This window comes from Panicum virgatum, chromosome 6N (genome assembly GCF_016808335.1).
Source record: "Panicum virgatum strain AP13 chromosome 6N, P.virgatum_v5, whole genome shotgun sequence".
In the NCBI taxonomy this organism is placed as follows: Eukaryota; Viridiplantae; Streptophyta; class Magnoliopsida; order Poales; family Poaceae; genus Panicum; species Panicum virgatum.
Window position 1 is genome coordinate 26,059,003 of NC_053150.1, and position 20,769 is coordinate 26,079,771.

General features: G+C 47.4%; 1 long non-coding RNA gene across 1 annotated transcript; it reads left to right on the forward strand.

The window, feature by feature from the left end:
* The first annotated feature begins 16,075 nt into the window (after nt 1–16,075).
* LOC120679841 lies at nt 16,076–16,344 on the forward strand. Its single transcript, XR_005677338.1, has 2 exons — nt 16,076–16,205; nt 16,290–16,344. It is a non-coding gene; the product is annotated as an uncharacterized LOC120679841 (long non-coding RNA).
* The last annotated feature ends 4,425 nt before the right edge of the window (nt 16,345–20,769 follow it).

Consider the following 20,769-nt stretch of genomic DNA (forward strand, 5'->3'; position numbering starts at 1 on the left):
GTCGGCTCGGTGCTTCGCGGAGGTGGACGTCGAGGTGTGCTCCGGCGTCCTGGTGTCCTCGGATGGGCTCGTGAAGACCCTGCGATGGCGAGAAGGGGGTCAGCAGGCACGGAGCGGCAACGGTGGCATGGGATTACAGCGGCGGTCGAGCTCACCGGCGGCGCTGCACAGGAGAAATTCCCGTGCTGCAGGGCCTGGGAGTCGCGAGCAAGGGCTCGGCGAGCTTCGGGGCGTCGATGTGGGGCTAATGCGGGGGTTTGTGGGGGGCGTGGTGAAGCGGGGAGGTGTGCTCGCGGCGGAGCAGAGGCACGGCGGCACGGCGGGGCAAGCGGTGGCGGCGTGCTAGGGTTAGGGATCGCGGCTGCGTGGGTAGATGGGGCGCTGGGGAGGGCCAGGGCGGTTTAAGAAGGGAAGGCCGGCCTCGGCGTGCGGGTCCAGGGGCTGACGCGGCGCGGAGATCGCGGCGAGGACTCGGCCGGGCGTTGCGCGGGGTAAGCGGGAGGTGGGGGATGACAGGCGGGTCCGCCCGGTCAGTGGGGGCGCGGGCGAGCGCGATGCGGGCGAGCGCGCCGACAGGTGGGCCAGGGGCGTCGGTGGGAGCGGGCACGAGCGCGTGGGAGAAGCAGGGCGCTGGGCTGCTGCGCGGGGAGAGGGTGAGTGCGGGTTGGGCTGCTTGCGAGCGGGGTTTTGGGCCGGGGAAGTGGCTCTGCTGGGCCAAGCGCGCGGAGGGGAAGGGGAAGGCTGGCCGGGCCGTAGCTGGGTCCTTTGGGCCGGGTTTTGGGTTTTGGCTGGTTTTCCTCTTCTAAATCTTCTTTTCTTCTATTTCTAATTCAAACAAAGTTTGAATTCAAATACAATTTGAATTCAAACCACACTCAAATAATTAAAACCATGCACCAGCATAAAGCAACAACAAATTTTTAAACTTAGACAAATTTTAATTACTTGTGAAACCAAAAATTAGATTAAATGCCAGACTAAGCAAAATAAATCCTAGAAAATTAAATAAACCAATTAAATTTATTATTAAATGCTGGAATTTAAATTAGGGTGTTACAGGCGGCATACCTGGCAGATCATCCGGAAAGACATCCGGGAATTCAGACACCACGCGAATACCGTCCGTGGGTCTAGCCTCCATCTGATGAAGAAATCCAGAAGGCTCTACTGCACTAATAACAACCTCTTGGCCACTGGAAGCTGATAGCATGACTGTCCTCCGAGCACAATCTATCCGGACTCCCCATTTGGCCAGAGTCTCCATTCCCAGAATGACATCAATGCCCTTGGTGTCTAGCACCATCAGATCAGTACAGAACTCTACTCCCCTCAAAGAAACACTGACTCTCGGGCAGTAAGTTTGAGACCTCAACTGTCCTCCCGGTCAAGATACTAACAGGCACCGCTTTAATGTGCTAGTATGAATACCATGATGCTCGACAAAAGACTGAGTAATGAAGGAATGCGTAGCACCAGTATCGAAAAGCACTGTAGCTGGATATGAATTAACCATGAACGTACCAATAACCACATTGGGAGCTGTAACACCCGGTTTATATACGTGCCAGGATCAAGTCACACGTATATACAACAGAATGAACAGTATATCATAGCACATATCACGAATAAGACATAATAAATCGAAATACGAATGTTATTTATTACAATAATGACAAAATGTCTGATACAGCGGAAGCGAAGTACAAAATACGATAAAAGCTCTCCGAAAGCTGAAGCAGGGCGCCACAGGGACGTCGACTGGAAGACGAACGCCTAGAAGTCCTCGTAGTCCTGGTAGCGCTGGACGAACTCCCTCGTGTCGGCAGGAACTGAGCAGCAGTAGCGTAGCCAAGAGGAAAAAGTAGAGAAGAGGCAAGAGTGAGTACACAACTTGTACTCAACAAGTATAACACAAACTATGAGGCTCTAGGCTGGCTGACTCAACTGCATTAGCTTTTAAGTGTTGGCAAAATTTTATTAAAGCTATTTACTACGAGTTGATGAATTACCATTAACCCAGTTACATAGTTATTAATCAAGTTTAATCATGTAACTACTGAGGAACCAAACCCAAAACCAAGCCACCAAGGTAACCCCGAGAAGCACCTCCCTCGTCGGAAGGAGATAACTCCACTAATCAAAAGGAGGATCTGGGCCGCTCATAACCGTGAGCACGGCTAGTATACCAGTTTTACACTCTGCAGAGGTTGCACATCTTTACCCACAAGTCGTGAGCTACGCTAGAGGTTCATCACACTTCCTTAGGTGAGATGACTAGCGACTCACTACGAGGCCGTTACAAAGAATCTCGTTGGTAAGGCGTAACCGCGAGAGTTAGGTCGGCGACGATGGGGCCCACCTCTAGGGGTACAAGCACAGGAGCGCAATCCAAGCACAGACCAGGCCGGAGGAGCAGGGACCATTGAAGCTTACTACTCTTGCCCCGCAGGTAAGTTACTCCAAACCAAAAAGACCTAATTAGTAAGCCAAGTCTATCCCATTCTAGCCTTGTGGTAGCGCTGTTGTCCCAGGTTGTCGCTCTATGAACCGGTCCTTATGGAGAGTGGCCAACCAAGCACTAAGCACCGTGCTGGCCCCCTAAACCATGTTTCTACAAAAACCATCTTTTAACGAGACGTGAGCCACACAAGCCACACAGAGGGCCACTCTCAGAATTAAGTTCAAGTAAACCATTAATCAATTTAATTAAAAAGGACCAGAATGTGTTATAGCGCAGCAACCTAGCACAACTAACCAAAATGCAACCCAAAGGTATATATAAAGGATATAAAGTGGCTAGGAAAGTCCTTAAAGGCATACAGTATTAAAATGCAGTATGAAATTGTATCTAAAGGTGATGGGTTGTTCATGTTATACTTGCCTTCCTCGTACTGCTCTGGCTGCTGCTCAAACTGCTCCGAAGACGGCTGCTCCTGGTACTGGTACTGGAGCTCCTCAGATGGATCAACGTCTACTCACGAGGTCCAGGCCGAACCGTTACGCACGATCCTAGGCCGCTGGATCTCGATCCGGTGGTCCAGATCTGTTCGGATCGGGTTCTAATCTTGGGCGTCGGTTTAAGATCGGGTGGCCCGTGTGGTCTACGGGCGACGGCGGCGGCGGGACTCGCCGGCGATGGGGCTCCCACGGCGGAGGGGTCGCCGGAGTAAGGAATCTGGGGCTACAGAGCCCGGTTTGGGTCATGGTTTAGCGCAAATGAATGAGCGCAGCATGCGTGATACAACTGGGCCAAAAATCTGGGCTCGGCAGGTGTCTGGGCGGCGCTGGGCTCAGCGGCGGCGGGTTGGCGTGGCGGAGCACGCCAGTGAGCGGCGTCCCAGCCCTGGGTTGGGTCTAGGCGCCTCTATAGCTAGCGCAAAAGGAAAGGGCTGGGTTACGGGTTCTCACCGAGGGCGTTGGGTGGTCGAAATCGTGACGCAGACGTGCCGACGGCGAGGACTGGCGGTGGCACTGGGCGGAGCTCGCGGAGGCGGGTGCTGGGGGTTGCGTCTAGCTCCTGGATCTCCACGGGCCGATTCAGGGATGTGCTGCGAGGATGATCCAACGGTTAGGGAGCTCCAGGGCTCGCTGGGGAGGGAGAATTGCGGCGGCGCAAGTACTCACCGGTGACGGCATCGGTTGAAATTCCGGCGCGGGGCGCGGCGCAACCACGGAGATGAGATATCAAGGAGCGTCGCGGGGCCTTGGCGAAGCTGCGGCGCAGCTAGTGGTGGACCGGGGTGTGTCGGGGCGGCGTGGCCGCGGCGGCGCGGTGCTCTGCGCCGGGCGGAGCGAGGAGGGGCGATGCGCTAGGGTTCGGGCGGCGCTGTAGAGGCGAGGATAGGGTCTAGGCCAGCGGCTGCGGGCTAAAAAGGGGGGATGCCGGGGATCTCGGGGGGGGCGCGCCCGTCGTGATCCCGGCGGGGATTGCGGGGCAGCCGGTGCATGAGCGGCGGACGCGGGAGGAAGGAGAAGGCGCTGACGTGCGGGCCCGGGCGGTCAGTGGCGGGCGGGCGAAGCAAGCTGGCAGGTGGGCCGGGTGTGGCTAACGGGCGAGCGAGGCGCGGGCGGGGCGCTGGCGAGCTGGGCTGCGGCGCGCGTTGGACCGCGAGTGGGGGAGGGGTGAGCTGGGCCGTGCGCCCGCGTGTACTGGGCCGCGAAGGTTGGGCCGGGGCGCTAGGATGGACCGAAGCTGGGCCCAGGTCGCGGGTTGGGCTGCTGATTTTGGGGAGGGTTTTGGGCTGGGTCTGGTTTTCCTTTTCTATTCTATTTCTTTCCTCTTTTCTATTTCTAATTCAAACAAAGTTTGAATTCAAATACAAATTTGAATTCAAACCACACTCAAATAATTAAAACTATGCACCAGCATGAATGCAACACCAAAATTTAAACCTATGATAAAATTTTAATTACTTATAGAACAAAAATTTAGTTTAAATGCAAGTCTAACACAGTAAACCTTAGAAATTTAAATAAAGCCAATTAAATTTATTAAAAAATGCTGGAATTTAAATTAAGGTGTTACACGTATCCACTAGGGAACGTGAGTACACTACCTACGGGTTCAGGCTGTCCAAGGACACACATACTGGTGTAGGAGGATAGGAAAGAGAGGACTTTCTATGATCTATAATGTCTGTTTAGAAGAAGAGATCACATCGCCATTATACTTCGAACTAAAGGTATCGACTGTCTTATACAAGCCGTTAGTTCCAATATGTGCTCTATCCAATATCCGAACGTGGAGAATTACTAAAAGGCTTGAACAGGGCTGTCACCACCTGCCGGCTACCTCTACAAACCGTGGGACTATCAGACAACTGAGTGGTATAGTCCAGCCTAGACACCACGTCTACGCCTTTCCCTACTAAATCTAGAGGCATACAGGGTTATCCTTTTCTATCCGGAGCCCAACTCTAGAGTCAAATGCTACTCACTAGCATACACATCAACTAATATAAGGCAGAGATGATAACTTGCGATCTAGACTGTAATTCTAAATAAACAAAGGAAGTCTCGAACACTTACAATCGAATAAGCATCCATCGAGATATAAGCGGAGAAGAGTGCCGACAAGCCCGGCACATCCCCCGATTATCTCCCTCACTCTCGTAGAGGTACAATTTGGAGAAGAGCGCCATTGCCGGCGCCCCTCCTGAGTACCTCTACTCCTAAACTCCCTAGGACTATTCTCACTCAAGTGAGAAGAGATGGTGTGGTTTGTGTTGTGTGTGTTGTGTGGTGTGTGTGTTCCTATTCTCAACCCCTCCCTTTGTATTTATGGGAGGGAGCCACCAGCCTCTTGCCTGAGAAATGAGCCAAACCGCCATTGGGGACCGACCACACCTCGCCACATGTCATCTGAGAGGCAGTGGGGCTCGTGGGCCACCACCACTGGGTCGGGCGACCTGGAGGTCGACCGACCGTGGGCTGGGTCCGTTTGGCCCAGTATTCGGTCAGATGGCTGCTAGGTGGGCCCCCATGTCATGTATATGGGTAAGGGCCCGTCTTAAGTCGGTTTGGTCGCTCTGGTGGGCCATTGGATCCTTGTGAATGCGTCTGATTCGTCGAGAAGGTGTTGCCTCGGATCGATGACGTGTCTCCTTGCTTATGGGCTGCGTTTCTTTCTCATGTGCAGCTGCCAAGTGGGCTCTTTTGGCCTTTGGGCTTGCTTATGCTTGGCCCAGGAATTTATGCCTTGGATAATATGCTTGTTTCATGCAGTTTTGGCCCAAATTCACCTGCACACATTCTTAGACCAGCATCTGTGGAATTCGTCAAATAATCATCCTATGCTAACATTTATTCCTTCTGATGCTCGACTTTTGCAAGATAGTTGACGGTCAAAATGGATCGTTAGTGATCGTCAACAGCAGGCATGGTGCTCGGGTATGCGGGATCCCTCGGATATGACGGTGCTCCACGGTTTGACTGGGGTAGACCACAGGTGGTGACAGCCCTGTCGGTCCGCCGGGAAGATGCTTCTCGGTTAGCGTACTCCGCGACGTTCGGGTATCGTGTAGGAGTTCATGCAAAGATGAAACGGGACTGGATGTTCTCCAGTGCGGGTCATTCTCCTCAATGTCCCTAATTTCCCGACACCTGCACCTCTAAGCATGTGGCTAACATAACTTATCTGCTAACATGAATAGTATACTAGGATCTGTTTGCCTATGCTCCCACTAACCTTAGGTGTGTTTGTTTATTCTTTATTCATTAGAGTTGGTTGTTCTGTGTGTGTCACATTACCCCTGATTATCCTTTATTTATCACTTACCCCTATATAATCAGCAGTCTACACCTTATTTCATAATGTAATGGTTATGTAACTAGTAAATATCTTTACACAACCTCGCCATCCCTTGGGAAAATATAAATAACGATACCCTGAATACTTCCGGGTGAAATGCTATAATGGTATATCCGTGCACTTGCCGATCTTTCTATAAACGTTAAGACATACCAACATGGCATTTCTGGCGCCGTTGCTAGGGACACCCCCGTTCCTAGTGATTGCGCTAAGAAATGTCAACACAGATTCTGGGAGCGACTTGAAGGGTACTACTCGAACTGTGGATTTACCTGACCCTCCAGCCTCTCCACCACCAGATCCAGTAAAAGCAATAGTGTCACTCCCCCTGGCGGCTCCAAATGGGGAAGTTTTCCCTGTATCAGGAGCTGATTCCTTTGGTGTGCCAGAGGTACCTGCTTCCTGGCTCGCTATAGCTTCAGAGCTCTCAATCAACCCAATTATTGGTGAATCGGGGGCTGATCGAGTAGTTGATTCTGGGTCACTCCTCACCCAGTTACGGAAATCCTGAACTTGGGCCTTCACATGCTCAGAAAGGTATTAAATCCTGAACAAAACAAACTCAGTATGATATAGTTGAGATTAAATTGGATCTAATAGAGAAAGTAAGCTTCTTACTGGCCACTGTCGAGCCGATATGCTTTCCTCCACAACAGTGATCCAGAAGCTGCATTCCGCTTCTTTTCATTATCGCCACCAGATTGGGCAGCATCATCTGAAGATGGAGGCATGCAGTACCATGTCTTGTAATTCTTCTGCAAGAGAGTGGCTTCATCAGAAAAGTAGAAGGAACTACTCATTCAAGTACTCGATAACATTTACTGATACTTACCCAGGACCTCTCGGGGGGATTGCCTGCCCAGAAGAGCGATGGAAGAATCAAAGACTCATCAAAGTTGTCGAGTAGCTTGTAGCTCATCCTTACTACTTCAGAACGAGCCATTGGCTCAGGAGAAAACCTGGTTGGATCATTCATGCCCTCATATCTGAAGGTGGGATGCTTTCGATACTGTATGGGCTGAATTCGATGGCTCACAAAGGAGAACACTACATGATTTCCAGTGATTCCTTTTTTCTTCAATGCTGCAAGAGCGTCGAGGAGGCATGTTACTTGACCGCCACCAGGTCCAGTACTCGACCAACTTGCTTGGATCTGGGGCGCCATGAGTCCTCTCAGGAAGTGGAGATTCAAAGTTCCCGACATGAAACCCGAAACTTTTCCACTCGACTCCTTTACCAGATGGTTGATAAGACAAATATTCGTCTCGGCTTTCAGGATGGAGTACTAACTCACATCCACCGATGACGGTATGTTTGTTAGCATTTGGAATTGGTACGAGGATGAAAAAATGTTGCAAAAGATGAAAATGAGGGAGGACGCCAAGGAATGCTTCACAGAAATGGGTGAATATCGAAAGATGCAAGATAGATTGTGGGGTTAGATGATGCAATTGGATTCCCCAAAGTTGAAGAAGGGCATCGAAAGATTCCGAGACAGGCACTGCAAGACCACGTTCTATGAAATCACGGAACATGACGGTTTCAAAAGTACCTTCGATTGGGTACTCCTCTCCTTCAGCTTCATGCCATAGAATCACAGCTTGACTTTGGAGTAGCTTCATATCCTCCAATTCTCGCACAGCCGCTTCGGACATTTTGCTCTTTCGCCAACCATGGAGAGATCAGCAACCTCCTCGACATCAAGTTTGGACTTGCTCTTCTTGGGAGCCATCTCAGCGTCACGAGCAGTAATCTTGGCTCGGGGGCTACGAGAGGGGCTAGTGGAAGGTGAAAAAAGAAGGTAAAAACTTGGGGGAGTTTGGATCCAAAAATGGCGGCGGCCAGGAATCAAAGTGGTAAAACCCTAAAAGTTACCGGAAGGTTTAATAAGGGTATGATGGCAATTCTGTGAATACTTGGAAACTCAATGGTCGTTGACTATTCTGAGCGGTTTCTAAAAATCAATATGTAATCATTTGTCATGAGTTTTGGATCCTTAAATCTAAATTAGAAAGATTTAAAATTCAAGGATCGGGGACTGCGAGATATGTGCATCAGAGATTTATTTTTCAAATTTTTCGGAAAATAATGAAGGAAAAAGACTGAAGTGACCCTCAGCCTGATTCTGCGATTCAACCTAAGGCTCAGGGGCTACTCCATATGGAGCGTGAGTACTTCGCACACCATATATGATCAAGATTTCGGGGCATGAGCACCTCACAGCATTGAAGCAACCGCAAGAACTCGAAAGACTACTCGAGTACTTGAAGGTAGACCCAGAAGCAACCAGGAGGATGTCCTGACTACTTGAAGTACTCGAAGATGCCTTGCCAAGTACTCGACGCCTGCAAGACTCGGCTACAAAGAGGTTGGGGGCTTGTCAGACCCGGAGTAGCAGGACTGCTTATTGGCATAGAATGTTCTAGAGTAAGAGATAGCTCATGGATGTACCTTACCTCTCTTGTAACTACCCGAATAGGCATAGAACTAGTTGCAGTACAAGGAAACTACCCGACCATGTTGTAGTAGGACTCCAACTGTACTCGGCTAGGACTTTCCATGTAACCCTATTCCCTCGGATATATAAGGGCGGGCAGGGACCCCCTCAAAAGACATCAACACCTAAGGCAATACAATCAACCACACAGGACGTAGGGTATTATGCACCTCGCGGCCCGAACCTGCCTAAATCCTTGTGTTCCTTGCACCATCGAGTTCCAGAGCAGACGATCCCTACCTACAATCCTACTGCTAAGGATATCCCTGAGCAGGCTTGGTGGTAAACACTGACAAGGGGAGCAGCAGGACCCGGGATGACTCAGAGCTACTCGCTCTGAGGGAGCAAGTGTCAAAGCTCTCGTCCGAGAAAGCTTCTCTCCTGAAGAAAAATAAGAAGATCTCCATGGACAAGAAAGGTTAGTGTTTGCCTTTTATAAAGCAGTCGACTAGTTTGGTTTATTTGGTGTTCATAAGAGTTTCCTTTTAAACAAATACACAGCCCTCAAAAAATCGTTAAAGATTGAGGAGAGCATGGTGCTTGATCTAAAGATTCTTATGTACCGAAACGCATATGAGATTGCTAAGCTGTGGAAGATCAAGGCGGACTCTGACAAGGAAGTACTCGCAGCCTTGAAGCAGGTGAAGATCTTGTCGGAGTCCAACACTGCACTGCAACAAAAACTCAAAGAGTTGAAGGTTGCAGCCCAAGTTTTGGTGGATATTGTAGAGATTCCTGAAGACGATGCAGAGGTGCCGCTCTCCCTGGCACAGAAGCTTCAGAAAGTTCCTCAATGCTTTCTGCAATACATCTCAGTGATCACCCGACAGTACGTGTCCCACGTAATCGGGTTGGTTAAATCCTACTGGCCGCAGACACCACTTGATCCACTAGGTGAGGGTGTAAAGTCAGACTGTAATGATGATCAATTTGATCAATACCTTACTGAAGTCTCACCTATTGCAGATAGGATAGTGGACAGCTTGGGCAGGGCTTGATTTTCCAGAGTGTTTATTTCTGAGGACAATGATGTAATGGGCTTCTGATGCCCCAAATACTATTTTGTTGTGTACAAAAATTTAAATTTTCTTTATCACTGAGTATTTGGTAAGTTGAAAGGAGAAAGGAATCCTTTTGGTGGTCGAGTAGTGTTACTTGAAAGTCTCAGGATGAGTACTTTTCATGTTTGGTGGCAGTGTGTAACACCCGGTTTATAAAAGGACATAAACCGAGCAATCATATACGTGCCAGGATCAAGTCACACGTATATACAACAGAATGAACAATATATCACAGCACATATCACGTAAAAAGATATAATAAAGTGAATACAAATGTTATTTATTATATTAATGACAAAAATGTCTGATACAGCGGAAGCGAAGTACAAATATGATAAAACTCTCCGAAGCTGAGCAGGGCGCCACAGGGACGTCGACTAGGAGACGAATGCCTAGAAGTCCTCGTAGTCCTAGTAGCGCTGAGCGAACTCCCTCGCGTCGGCAGGAACTGAGCAGCAGTAGCATATCCAAGAGGAAAAAGTAGAGAAGAGGCAAGGGTGAGTACACAACTTGTACTCAACAAGTATAACACAAACTATGAGGCTCTAAGGTTGGCTGACTGACTGCATTAGCTTTTAAGTCTTGGCAAAATTTTATTAAAGCTATTTACTACGAGTTGATGAATTACCATTAACCCAGTTACATAGTAATTAATTAGAATTAATTAAGAAACTATTGTGAACCAAGCTGAAACCACCAAGGTAACCCCGAGAGGCACCCCCCTCGTCGGAAGGAGATAACCCCACTAATCAAAAGGAGGATCTGGGCCGCTCATGACCGTGAGCACGGCTAGTATACCAGTTTTGCACTCTGCAGAGGTTGCACATCTTTACCCACAAGTCGTGAGCTACGCTAGTTGTTCATCACACTTCCTTAGGTGAGATGACTAGCAAACTCACTACGAGGCATTTACAAAGAATCTCGTTGGTAAGGAGTAACCGCGAGGGTTGGATCGGCGACCATGTAGCAGGTCTAGTGGGCGTCAAGAATACCACAGACGAGGCCACTCAGTACGAGGGAATAGAAGCTTACTACCCTTGCCCCGCAGGTAAGTTACTCCAAACCAAAAAGACCTAATTATTACGCCAAGACCGTCCCATTCCAGTATTGTGGTAGCGCTGTTGTCCCAGGTTGTCGCTCTATGAACCGGTCCTTATGGAGAGTGGCCAACCAGGCAGTAAGCACCGTGCTGGCCACCTAAACCATATTTCTAACAAAACCAATTTTAACGAGATGTGAGCCACTCAAGCCACACAGAGGGCCACTCTCATAATTAAGTTGCATATACCATTAATCCAGTTAATTAAAAAGGACCATTATGTGTTATAGCGCCTAGCACAACTAACCAAAATGCAACCCAAAGGATATATATAAAGGATATAAAGTGGCTAGGAAAGTCCTTATAGACATACAGTATTAAAATACAGTATGAAAGTGTATTTAAAAGTGATAGGTTGTTCATGTTATACTTGCCTTCCTCGTACTGCTCCTGCTGCTGCTCAAACTGGTCAGAAGACGGCTGCTCTGGGTACTGGTACTAGGGCTCCTCCGGTAGCTCAACGTCTACTCACGAACACATGGCCAAAAACAAAGGCAACAACATAAACCTACATGCAAACAAAGGCTAACACTAAGAAACAATACAACAATACATAAAAACAGCACACTAAACTAGTCTAAAACTATTCTACATGTTACAACGATCGCGTGGATATAAAGAACGCCTAAAACGGAGCTAAAACACATAATCTAGGCTAAAAACAAGTTCTAGGGGCTTAAATGTAAGAAAACTGGAGTTCCAGGGGGTTTCCTACAAAAACCGAGGACTAAAACGTAATTAAACCTTAGTTTCAGGGGCAAACCTGCAAAACCGACGGCTCTGGACGGCGGGTTATATTTCTAAAAAGCTCAGGGGGCTAAGTGAATAAAACAGGGCTGGTTTGGAAATATTTTTGAACTACCAGGGACCGCGGGTTGAATCTCAAAAAGCTAAGGGGCTCTTTAGCAAATGTGACAGGCCTAACCGGTATCTAGCGATGAGGACCGCTGGATCTAGATCTAATGGTCCAGATCTGTTCGGATCGAGTTCTAATCGGGGGCGTCCACGCGGGATCTGACGGCTCAGGAGGGTTTGGGCGCGGGCGGCGGCGGAACGCGCCGGCGGCGTGCTTCCGCGGCGGCGGGCTCGCCGGAGGTGGCCGATCCGGCGTTCCCGTGGCCGGTTTGGACCGAGGCTTGGCTCTGGAGCATGTCCGTGGCACGCGTAAGCCACTGGGGCACTCAACAGGGCGCTGCGGGGCTGGGAGCTTGGCGGCTCTGGGCGGCGAGGTCTCGCCGGCGTGAGTGTTCTGGGCGACGCCAAGGGCTACGGGCTATGGAAACTGGTGCAAAGGGATCAAGGAGTCGGGGTGTAGCTCACCGAGGGTGCAGGTCGGACGGGGAGGCTGTGCAGGGGGGTTGTCGTCGTAGGCCGGCGGCGGCGCACGGCGGAGCTCGTGGAAGGGGCCGCTGCTGGGCGTCTCTGGCCCTTAGATCCCCTTGGTTCGACTCCTGGAGGTGCTGCGGAGAGGCTACGGGGTCAGGGGGGCTTCAGGAGTCGCCGGCGGTGAGAAATCGTGCGGCGGACCACTTACCTGCGGCGGCGCTCCGGGGAAATCCCGGCCGTTGCAGGTGCTGGGGTCATGCGGGGTGGCCTCGGGGTCACTCCTGGCGTCGAGGCAAGGCCGCTGCGGTGTTCGGCGGTGACTAGGAGGCGGTGGTGCGGCCGGTCCGCGGCGGCGCAGAGGATCCTGCGCGGTGGAGCTAGGCGAAGATGGCGGCTAGGGTTTGAGGCCGCAAGGGCGTGGATGTGAGGGTGCAGGGGGGGTCCGCTGGTGCCAATTAAAGGGCGAGCGCCGGGGATCGCGGGGTGCAGCGGGATAAGGATCCCGGCGAACTCGCCGGTGATATCGGGTGCGCCGTTGCGCGGCGGGGAGAAAGGAAAGGGAAGGTGGAGCCACTGACGGGTGGGGTCCATGCGTCGGTGAGAGGGGCAACGGGCGTGCGGGAGCAGGCCGGGTGACGCGGGCGAGCGGGAGCAGGCCGGCGCGAGCTGGGCCGAGGGGTGGGCCGGTGCGGAGCCGTGCTGGCTGCCTGGGTCGGGCCGAGCGGGAAAAAAAAGGAGAGGGGTGAACTGGGCCCGTGGGATGGTGCTGGGCCAAGAACAGGGAAAGGCCGGGCTGGGTTATTGGGTTGGGCTGCTGTTGGGTTTGGGGTTTGCTGGGTTTTCTTCTCCTTTTCTATTTCTATCTCCTATTTCCTTTCAAACTCAACTCAACTATTTGAATTCAAAAACAACTTTGAATTCAAGCACTTATGCACTCAAACCAATAAAACAAATGCATCAGCATGTATGCACAAACAAGTTAGCCCTAAAAATAAATTTTAATTATTTGTGCAACAAAATTAGGTTAAATGCAATCTAAGCCAATTAAATCCTTAGAAAATTAAATAAACCAATTAAATTTATTATTAACTAGGAAAATTAAGTTAGGGTGTTACAAATCCTACCCCCTTACAGGAATCTCGTTCCGAGATTCTGGGCCGGCTAGCAAAGAGAAAATGGATGGGATTAAGTTCTACTCATGCTTGAGTCAGATTCTCATACCCATATGACTTGAGTTGGAAGTATGTTGAACCTCATGCTCAATTTGCTCTCCTGACGAGGTCTGGACCTTTACCACCCATTTGGTAGGCTGCATCACAAGTTTGTACCGAGCTGACCAATTTTTACCCAGAATAATGTCGATCCCTGTCAACTCCATCACCATAAGGTCCTCAGGGAAGGTTGCCTTGCCTATCCTTATGCTGACTCGAGGACATATGTAACTGGAGATCTATTCTTTTCCTGATGATTTGATGACCATTCTCTTCCTGATGATTTGACGACCATTCTCTTCCTCATGGGAAGCTTCAATATCTCATGCTTAGCAGCAAACTGCGTGCTGATGAATGAATGTGTAGCACGAGGATCTATCAACACTGAGGCTGGAAATGAGTTGGCTAGAAGCATACCAAGAATGACTGAACTATCATCTCGAATGGTTTCTGCTGACACATGGTGAACTCTACCCTGGAGGTACTCTTTTGGTCCTTTCTTGGATTGCTCATGCTTTGTAAGATCACTGCTCACTGATATCACCTGCTGCTGATCCTGATCATTCTGAGCATCCTGTTTGGAGCAGTTCCCGGAAATAAGGGGGGTCTCGTCACCACTGGTACATGGAACTTGTGAAGGGTCATGGACTGGTGCTACTGGTGACAGCTGATTCTGAGGACAACTTTTGGCATAATGACCTTTTTGTCCGCATTTGTAGCACTTGCGGTGGAGTTGAATGACGCTACTTGGTTGACCTCCCTGTGAACTTAACATCACATCTTGCATTACTTCTGCTGCTTGCCTTTTGGGCTCCTTGCGGCCACGTGGCTGAATCACCTTCATAGTGATTGTCAACCCATCAACATAATCATAGAGACCTTGATTCTCGACCTGTGTATCTCTAGAGCACTCAGGATCCTTCCTCTTCTGGATGGTCTGTAGCTCATTGACCGATGGACTGTCGAGGAAAAGGGAATCCTCTGCTAGCTGCTCCTGATGAGACCTCTTCCTCTTTGTACTGGAGAACAACCTCTGGTTCCTCATAGTTGTGGCTTCATCTTCGGTCACACGAACTTGACGACAGAGAACACCATAGAATTGGCAACACGGACAAGCTTTCTCACCATCACCCATTGCGCTGACTATGAAAATAACGTCATCTAGTATAAATATTCAATTTTAAGCTAAACAATTCATAAGTAATCCATTTTAAGATTCAAATAATATCATAATATGTGGTTACTTGTAATTATGCCTATGCAAGTCTGATGCAAGTCTGCCACCAAGTGAAGTCTGTGTGCCTAATGTGAGCCAAGCAAGTCCGACAAGTGAAGTCCCCGTGCCTAATTTGAGCCAAGCTGCAGAACTTGTTGGCCACTTTGATAACCACACACAGAATGCTGCTGAAGGCTAGTTCTTGATGAATGCATGCTTATTTGCTGCCATTTTTTGTAGATAATGGCCTTAACTTGCTTCGTGACAACACTAACATGACCGATGAAGGTGCTGGACACAATGAAGGTGATGCTTTGTTGCTAACATTCTATTAGCTTTTGTTAATGAATGCATTCTTACACGCTGCATAGTTTAGATACATTTTCCCAGCATGAACACAACAGCCTCATGGCCGATGGAGATGATGGAATGGAACTAGGAGAGCAAGTGGAATGGAATCGGGGAGTCAATATGGGACATGGTCTCCAAAGATTGACCCGAGCTCGGCGTAGCAAATTGCCGATTGTCATAGCTGAAGGGAAGATAAGGCCAGCGGTACCTATTCTTGCTGCAAAGTGGGCAACTGAATGCAACATTGCAGTCAGAAACCATATTCCTGCGTTCAAGCATTGGAAGGAATACAAGAAACGACCTGAGTGGATCAAGATGTTTATGGGAATTCTTAGTGTAAGTATATTTTCCCTTAGACCATGGTATTTCTACACTCTTAGAATATTTTACCACCTATATTCCTGACATTGATCCCACTGAGTGCCTGAATTGGCATAATTGTAATCAAATGGTGTAAAGACTAGACCAGAAATGTGCTAAGAAATTGTATACTATAAAGAATAAAGCGTGCATGTCATCAGTTGTTTGCCTTATCACATCTAGGAACATCACTGGAGATATAAAGACAAAAAACATTCATTTGTATGACCAAGATTCTGTCACAGTCCTATAAAGGGCGCAAACATTATTTAATCATGTTAGTCCTTCATGAAGTCAACAAAACAAGAAAGACAATATAAAGTCTGACTGACTGAAATTCTTTTGTTTCAGTATTTTTACTTCTTTTCCAAATAGTAAGCTGTTTTTTTCTTGCAATTTATAAGACATAAAGGGCCCAATAGTGAGCTGTTTTTTTTCTTGCAACTGAAGATACTTCCAGATAGTGTGGTTATAGTTAAAACAGTAACATCCAAACATAGCTTCAATGTTGCTGTTCAGTTTCCTATATTAAATTTCTTATATATCTTCAACTTGAATAGGCAAAGTTTGATGTTGACACAAGGGATCCGACAATTAAGAAAGCTTGTATTGAGATGATGAAGCTTGCGGTTCCCCTATAATGTTACAAGTTGAAGAAGGAATTTTTCGATCCTTTTTCCACTACATTTAGTTATGAAAACTTCTCCAGTCCATTCCATGTCTGATAAACAGTGGATTGACCTTGTGGAATCATGGAAGACTCCAAAAAAAATGGTATGTTTTCTTCCCAAAAACTGAACTCTTGCATGTACATCCTACTATGCGACGCGCCTTACATTAATTCTGTCAATGATGTAGGAGATATGTCAAACGAACAAAGACAACCGAGGCAATGTTATGTTACATCAAACTACCGGGTCCCAGAGTTACATGGTCTTTGTTGAAAATATTGTAAGTTACCTATGTTGATGTGCAGTACATCTATCATCTTCTATATACCTTAATTCACTTGTACATTCAATATGTGGTTCATAATAAATAGTTTCGCTAGCTGGAAGTGATTGTGTTGTTGTGACACTAGCTAGAAATGATGTTGTCCTATCATTCTTTAGCAAACCAGTAATTTATTCCGGACTGTGGTTCAACTAGTCCTGATCTTTTCCCTTGTGCATTGTTCATTCAGATTTTAGAAATGATGTTTCTAGTTTCACAATGCTTATGCTGCCAAGATCAATTTATTTTTTATTGCGAAGACCATGTTCTTGTTGCAGAAATATATATGTCAAATCTATTCTAGTGTGCTTGTCTACAATGCTTATGTTATCAGGTTCTATTTTTTAAAATGTATAGAACATGTTTTTGCTGTAGAAATATATGTCCAATGTATTCTAGTGTACTGTTGTTTCTTCAATGTTTTGCTACTAACAGGTGTTGTGAACAAGATTGATATATGTATATATTGTTTTCAGGTAGATAAGTACAGTGGTCATGAACCTGTTGCATTTGATTTGTTCAAGGACTGCCACTACAGCAAGAAAATGAAGGGCTACATGCCTGCTGTGCAGGCTGCAATTGTAAGCCAGCTTCTAAATGATGCTATTTCAAATGATCATTTTCAATTTATAGCTAATGATCATGAACTGTGTTTGCTGCTTGCTTACAAGGCTCAAATGGAGAGCAAATTATCTACAACTACAGAAAGTGAAGCACCCAAGGCTGTGAATCAGGTTGTAGCTGATGTGCTGGCTGAGAAAACATGAAAGAATCAGTTCCTTCGCAATGTGGGGATCGAGGTTGCACAACCTACATCCAGTGAACAGAATGGTACTGTCCCAGATCTGCAAGCAGAGAATGCTGAACTTCGGTCGATTATCAACACCAAACATAGACAGATTGATGATTTGACAATGAAGCAAGCTGAGCTGGAAGCAAAACTTGAACTAGTGCTAAGTCAGGTTCGACGAAGTTAAGCAACTGCATATGTTGTTCTGCGGTACCACTACTACCATTCTGCTACTGCATGCTGCTGTCTTTTGCTGTTTTTGGTGGAGTGCCTATGTGCCATGGGATTGGATGTGTTCTGCAACAAGCTTTTGTTGCTGCATCAGCATTTTGTTGCAGAACACATCATGGGTGTGATGTTGCTTCAACATACTTGTTTGTTGTCATGTTCAATTTCTAGATTGCTGGATGTGTTTATATCTGGATGAAAACTAGAGATGATGTATCTGTGTGCTAATATTGAAACAGATTATTGTGCCAAAAAATTATTGTTGTTATATGGTATGGTTTCTCTTGGGCTGGGCTGAAATGGATGTGAAAAATGAGCTGTTCAACTCTGTTGGGCCATATATTTTGTTGAATTTAGTGTGCTGGTGGGCCTAGGAACATTTGGGCCGGTAATCATTTTGGCTTGCTAATAAATGGTCTGCACTCCCCATGAAAAAATGGTCTGTGCTCATTTTGGCCTGTCAATAAGTGGGCCTCCGTGATGACATCATCATCCACGTCAGTGGCCATGTCATCGTCCACATCAATTACACGTCAGCACAGCATGCCATGTCATCAGCCATGCAGACATTCATGACAGCATCAATGTCACCCCACTATTGCATCCATGATGGAGTTTGTGATGTTTATTTTCGTCACAAACATTGAAGTTGGGCTGGGCTCTGCGGGCTCAAGGCCAATCTATGACGCTCAATCCATGACGGTTCATGGAACCGTCATAGACACTGTTTTATGACGATTTTTTAGCGATCTATGACGGAATTGTTCCGTCACAGAATAAATGGTTTCTTGTAGTGAGCATGAAACATATTAGAGTTGTTCATCTTGAGCAATGATCAACTTGGACTAAAAATTCAAGACACAACGGGAAGAACCACACATGTCAGATAGATATGATTGTCTAGCCATCATGGACATTTATGCACCTCCTAACCCCCTAACCTAACGTGGAGGATTACGATGGCACTAAACAGGGATGTCACCACCTGCAGGCTACCTCTACAAACTGTTGGAAAGGGCGACATTCAAACCTAAACTTTAACCCAGACACCACGTCTGCATTAACGATTACTACTCTAGCCTTGCGCAAGGATATCCGTCTCTATCAGGAGCCTTAGTTCTAGAGAACCCAACTAAGGGAGTTGAAACCAAGATTGTGCTGAGATCTTACTAACTCAAGTTGACATGCAAGATAAACTACTCAAATATTCATCATGAAAGGATCACATACATAACCAAGAATATGAACCAAACCTACCAAGTTGAATGAAATAAACATCTAGACCAAGTCAAGGCATTACATAAAGAGGAGATACAAGACATACCAACCCTCCATGAAGACTCTAACTCCTTGAATTACAACCCCGCACCTGAATTCTACTCTCTAAAGCATTACAAGTGAGAAATGGCTACATCTTTTGTGTCTCTTCATTTAGTAGCCCCACTCTCATATTTATAGATGGGAGAAACCAGCAACTCGGCCTTGATTCTGCGCATGTGGTACCTTGAACCGTCATAAGGAAGTCACCAGGAAGCTTTCCTTCAAAGGAGAAGGTCGGTGGCCACTCTCACTGGTCAGCCGACTAGTGGGCCTAGCCACTGGCCATCGCCTTTGGCCAGTGATCTTCCATGAAGCTTCCCTTTGCAATGCCACATGCTGGAGCTTTTGTAACGTCAATTTTCTTCACTGGTGGGCCCTCCAATCCATGTGATTACTGTGTGGTGATGCGTGATTGGACAACACTTTTGCTCCTTGGATCAAAGAGGCACCGTGATTTGTCAAGAATTGGACAAACTAGTTTCCTTGTACTACAAGGAAATACTGTGGGAAGAATTAAAGAGGCGCCGCGTACAGAGGCGTGCCCTGTGGTAAGGGCGAGTACTTCCCTTGCTTCACCGGGAAGTACCCTTCCACAAGAAGAGAAGTTGAAGCTTGCAGATAAGCTCTTGACGGTAAGTAGTTGAATAATTTGAGTACTTGTATGTTGTTTGATCGAGTAGTAGATACTGATCTTTTTGTCTTTACACTTTGTCAGGAGCTGTTGGAACAGGGGAGCAGCCAACCCTGGGATGATTCAGAGTTAATCGCTCTGAGAGAGCAAGTGAAGAAGCTCTCGTCCGAGAAGGCTGCTCTCCCGGAGAAGAATAAGGAACTCTCCAAGGGCAAAAAAGGTTAGTCTCTGCTTTGTATATTGCAGTCGACTAGTTTGTTATGTCTGGTATTTATAAGTCTTTCTTTTAATCTAGTACACAACATTCTCAAAATCATTAAAGATTGAGGAACGCTTGTACTGGATCTAAAGATTCTTATGAACCGAAATGCAGATGAGATCGAGAAGCTCAAGAAGATCAAGGCAGATTCTGACAAGGACATGGCAACAGCCCTCCAACAGCTGAAGGACTTATCAGAATCCCAGGACTTGATGCAGTGGGAGCTTGAGGAGCTAAGAGAGATGAAAGATGCTGCCCAAGCTGTGGCGAACATCGTGGAGATCCTAGAGGGGAATGAAGACGAGCCGCTCACGTTGGCGGGGAGGCTTCGGAAAGTTCCCGAAAGCTTTCAGTGATATGTCTCCACGACCACCCGATAGTACATAGGACACGTACTCGGGTTGGTGAAATCCTACTGGCCACGCACTCCACTTGATTCGCTTGGAGAGGGTGCAAAAGCTGATTGCAGTGATGATCAATTTGATCAGTACCTGGAGAAAACCTCCACCATAGTGGATAGGATAGTGGAGACTTTGAACAAGCTCCTTGAGTCTTTGTAAAATGATTGGCTGCTGGTGCCTCAAGTACTCTTATGTACAAATATTTAAATTTGCGTATTATTGAGTACTTGTTTATTTTGAAAGGGTTGTAAGATTCTCTGATCTCTTGAGTAGTAATACTTAGGAAGTATCATAGATAAAACTTCAGAAGTTCTGGCGGCATCGGGCCTACTCGGTCTTGATGGTCATGTCATACCTATCGGTGTTTGCCTTAAAAGGCGGAGTGTACTTGAGTTGGATCAAGTAGTTTTGATTCTATTCAGAACTTTAGTGCTGACCGGTTAGGATTGAATCCCATAGGATTAACCAAGTGGGAAAAGCACTTTTGCAAGGGGGTAGTTAGGCCATAGCCTAATGCAAATTTTCCTTAGGAGGGAAATGTTTATTTAAGAGCAATGCTCTATGAATTTGGTTGTCCGGACAAGCAGGAGGCTCTCGTCAACTACTCGGGGTACCAAGAGAAAATGAAACACCCTATGAACTTGGTGTCCCAAGTAGGCGGGAGGATCCCGTCGACTACTCGAGGCAGCAAGCCCTTAGTGTAACACCCTCGGTGG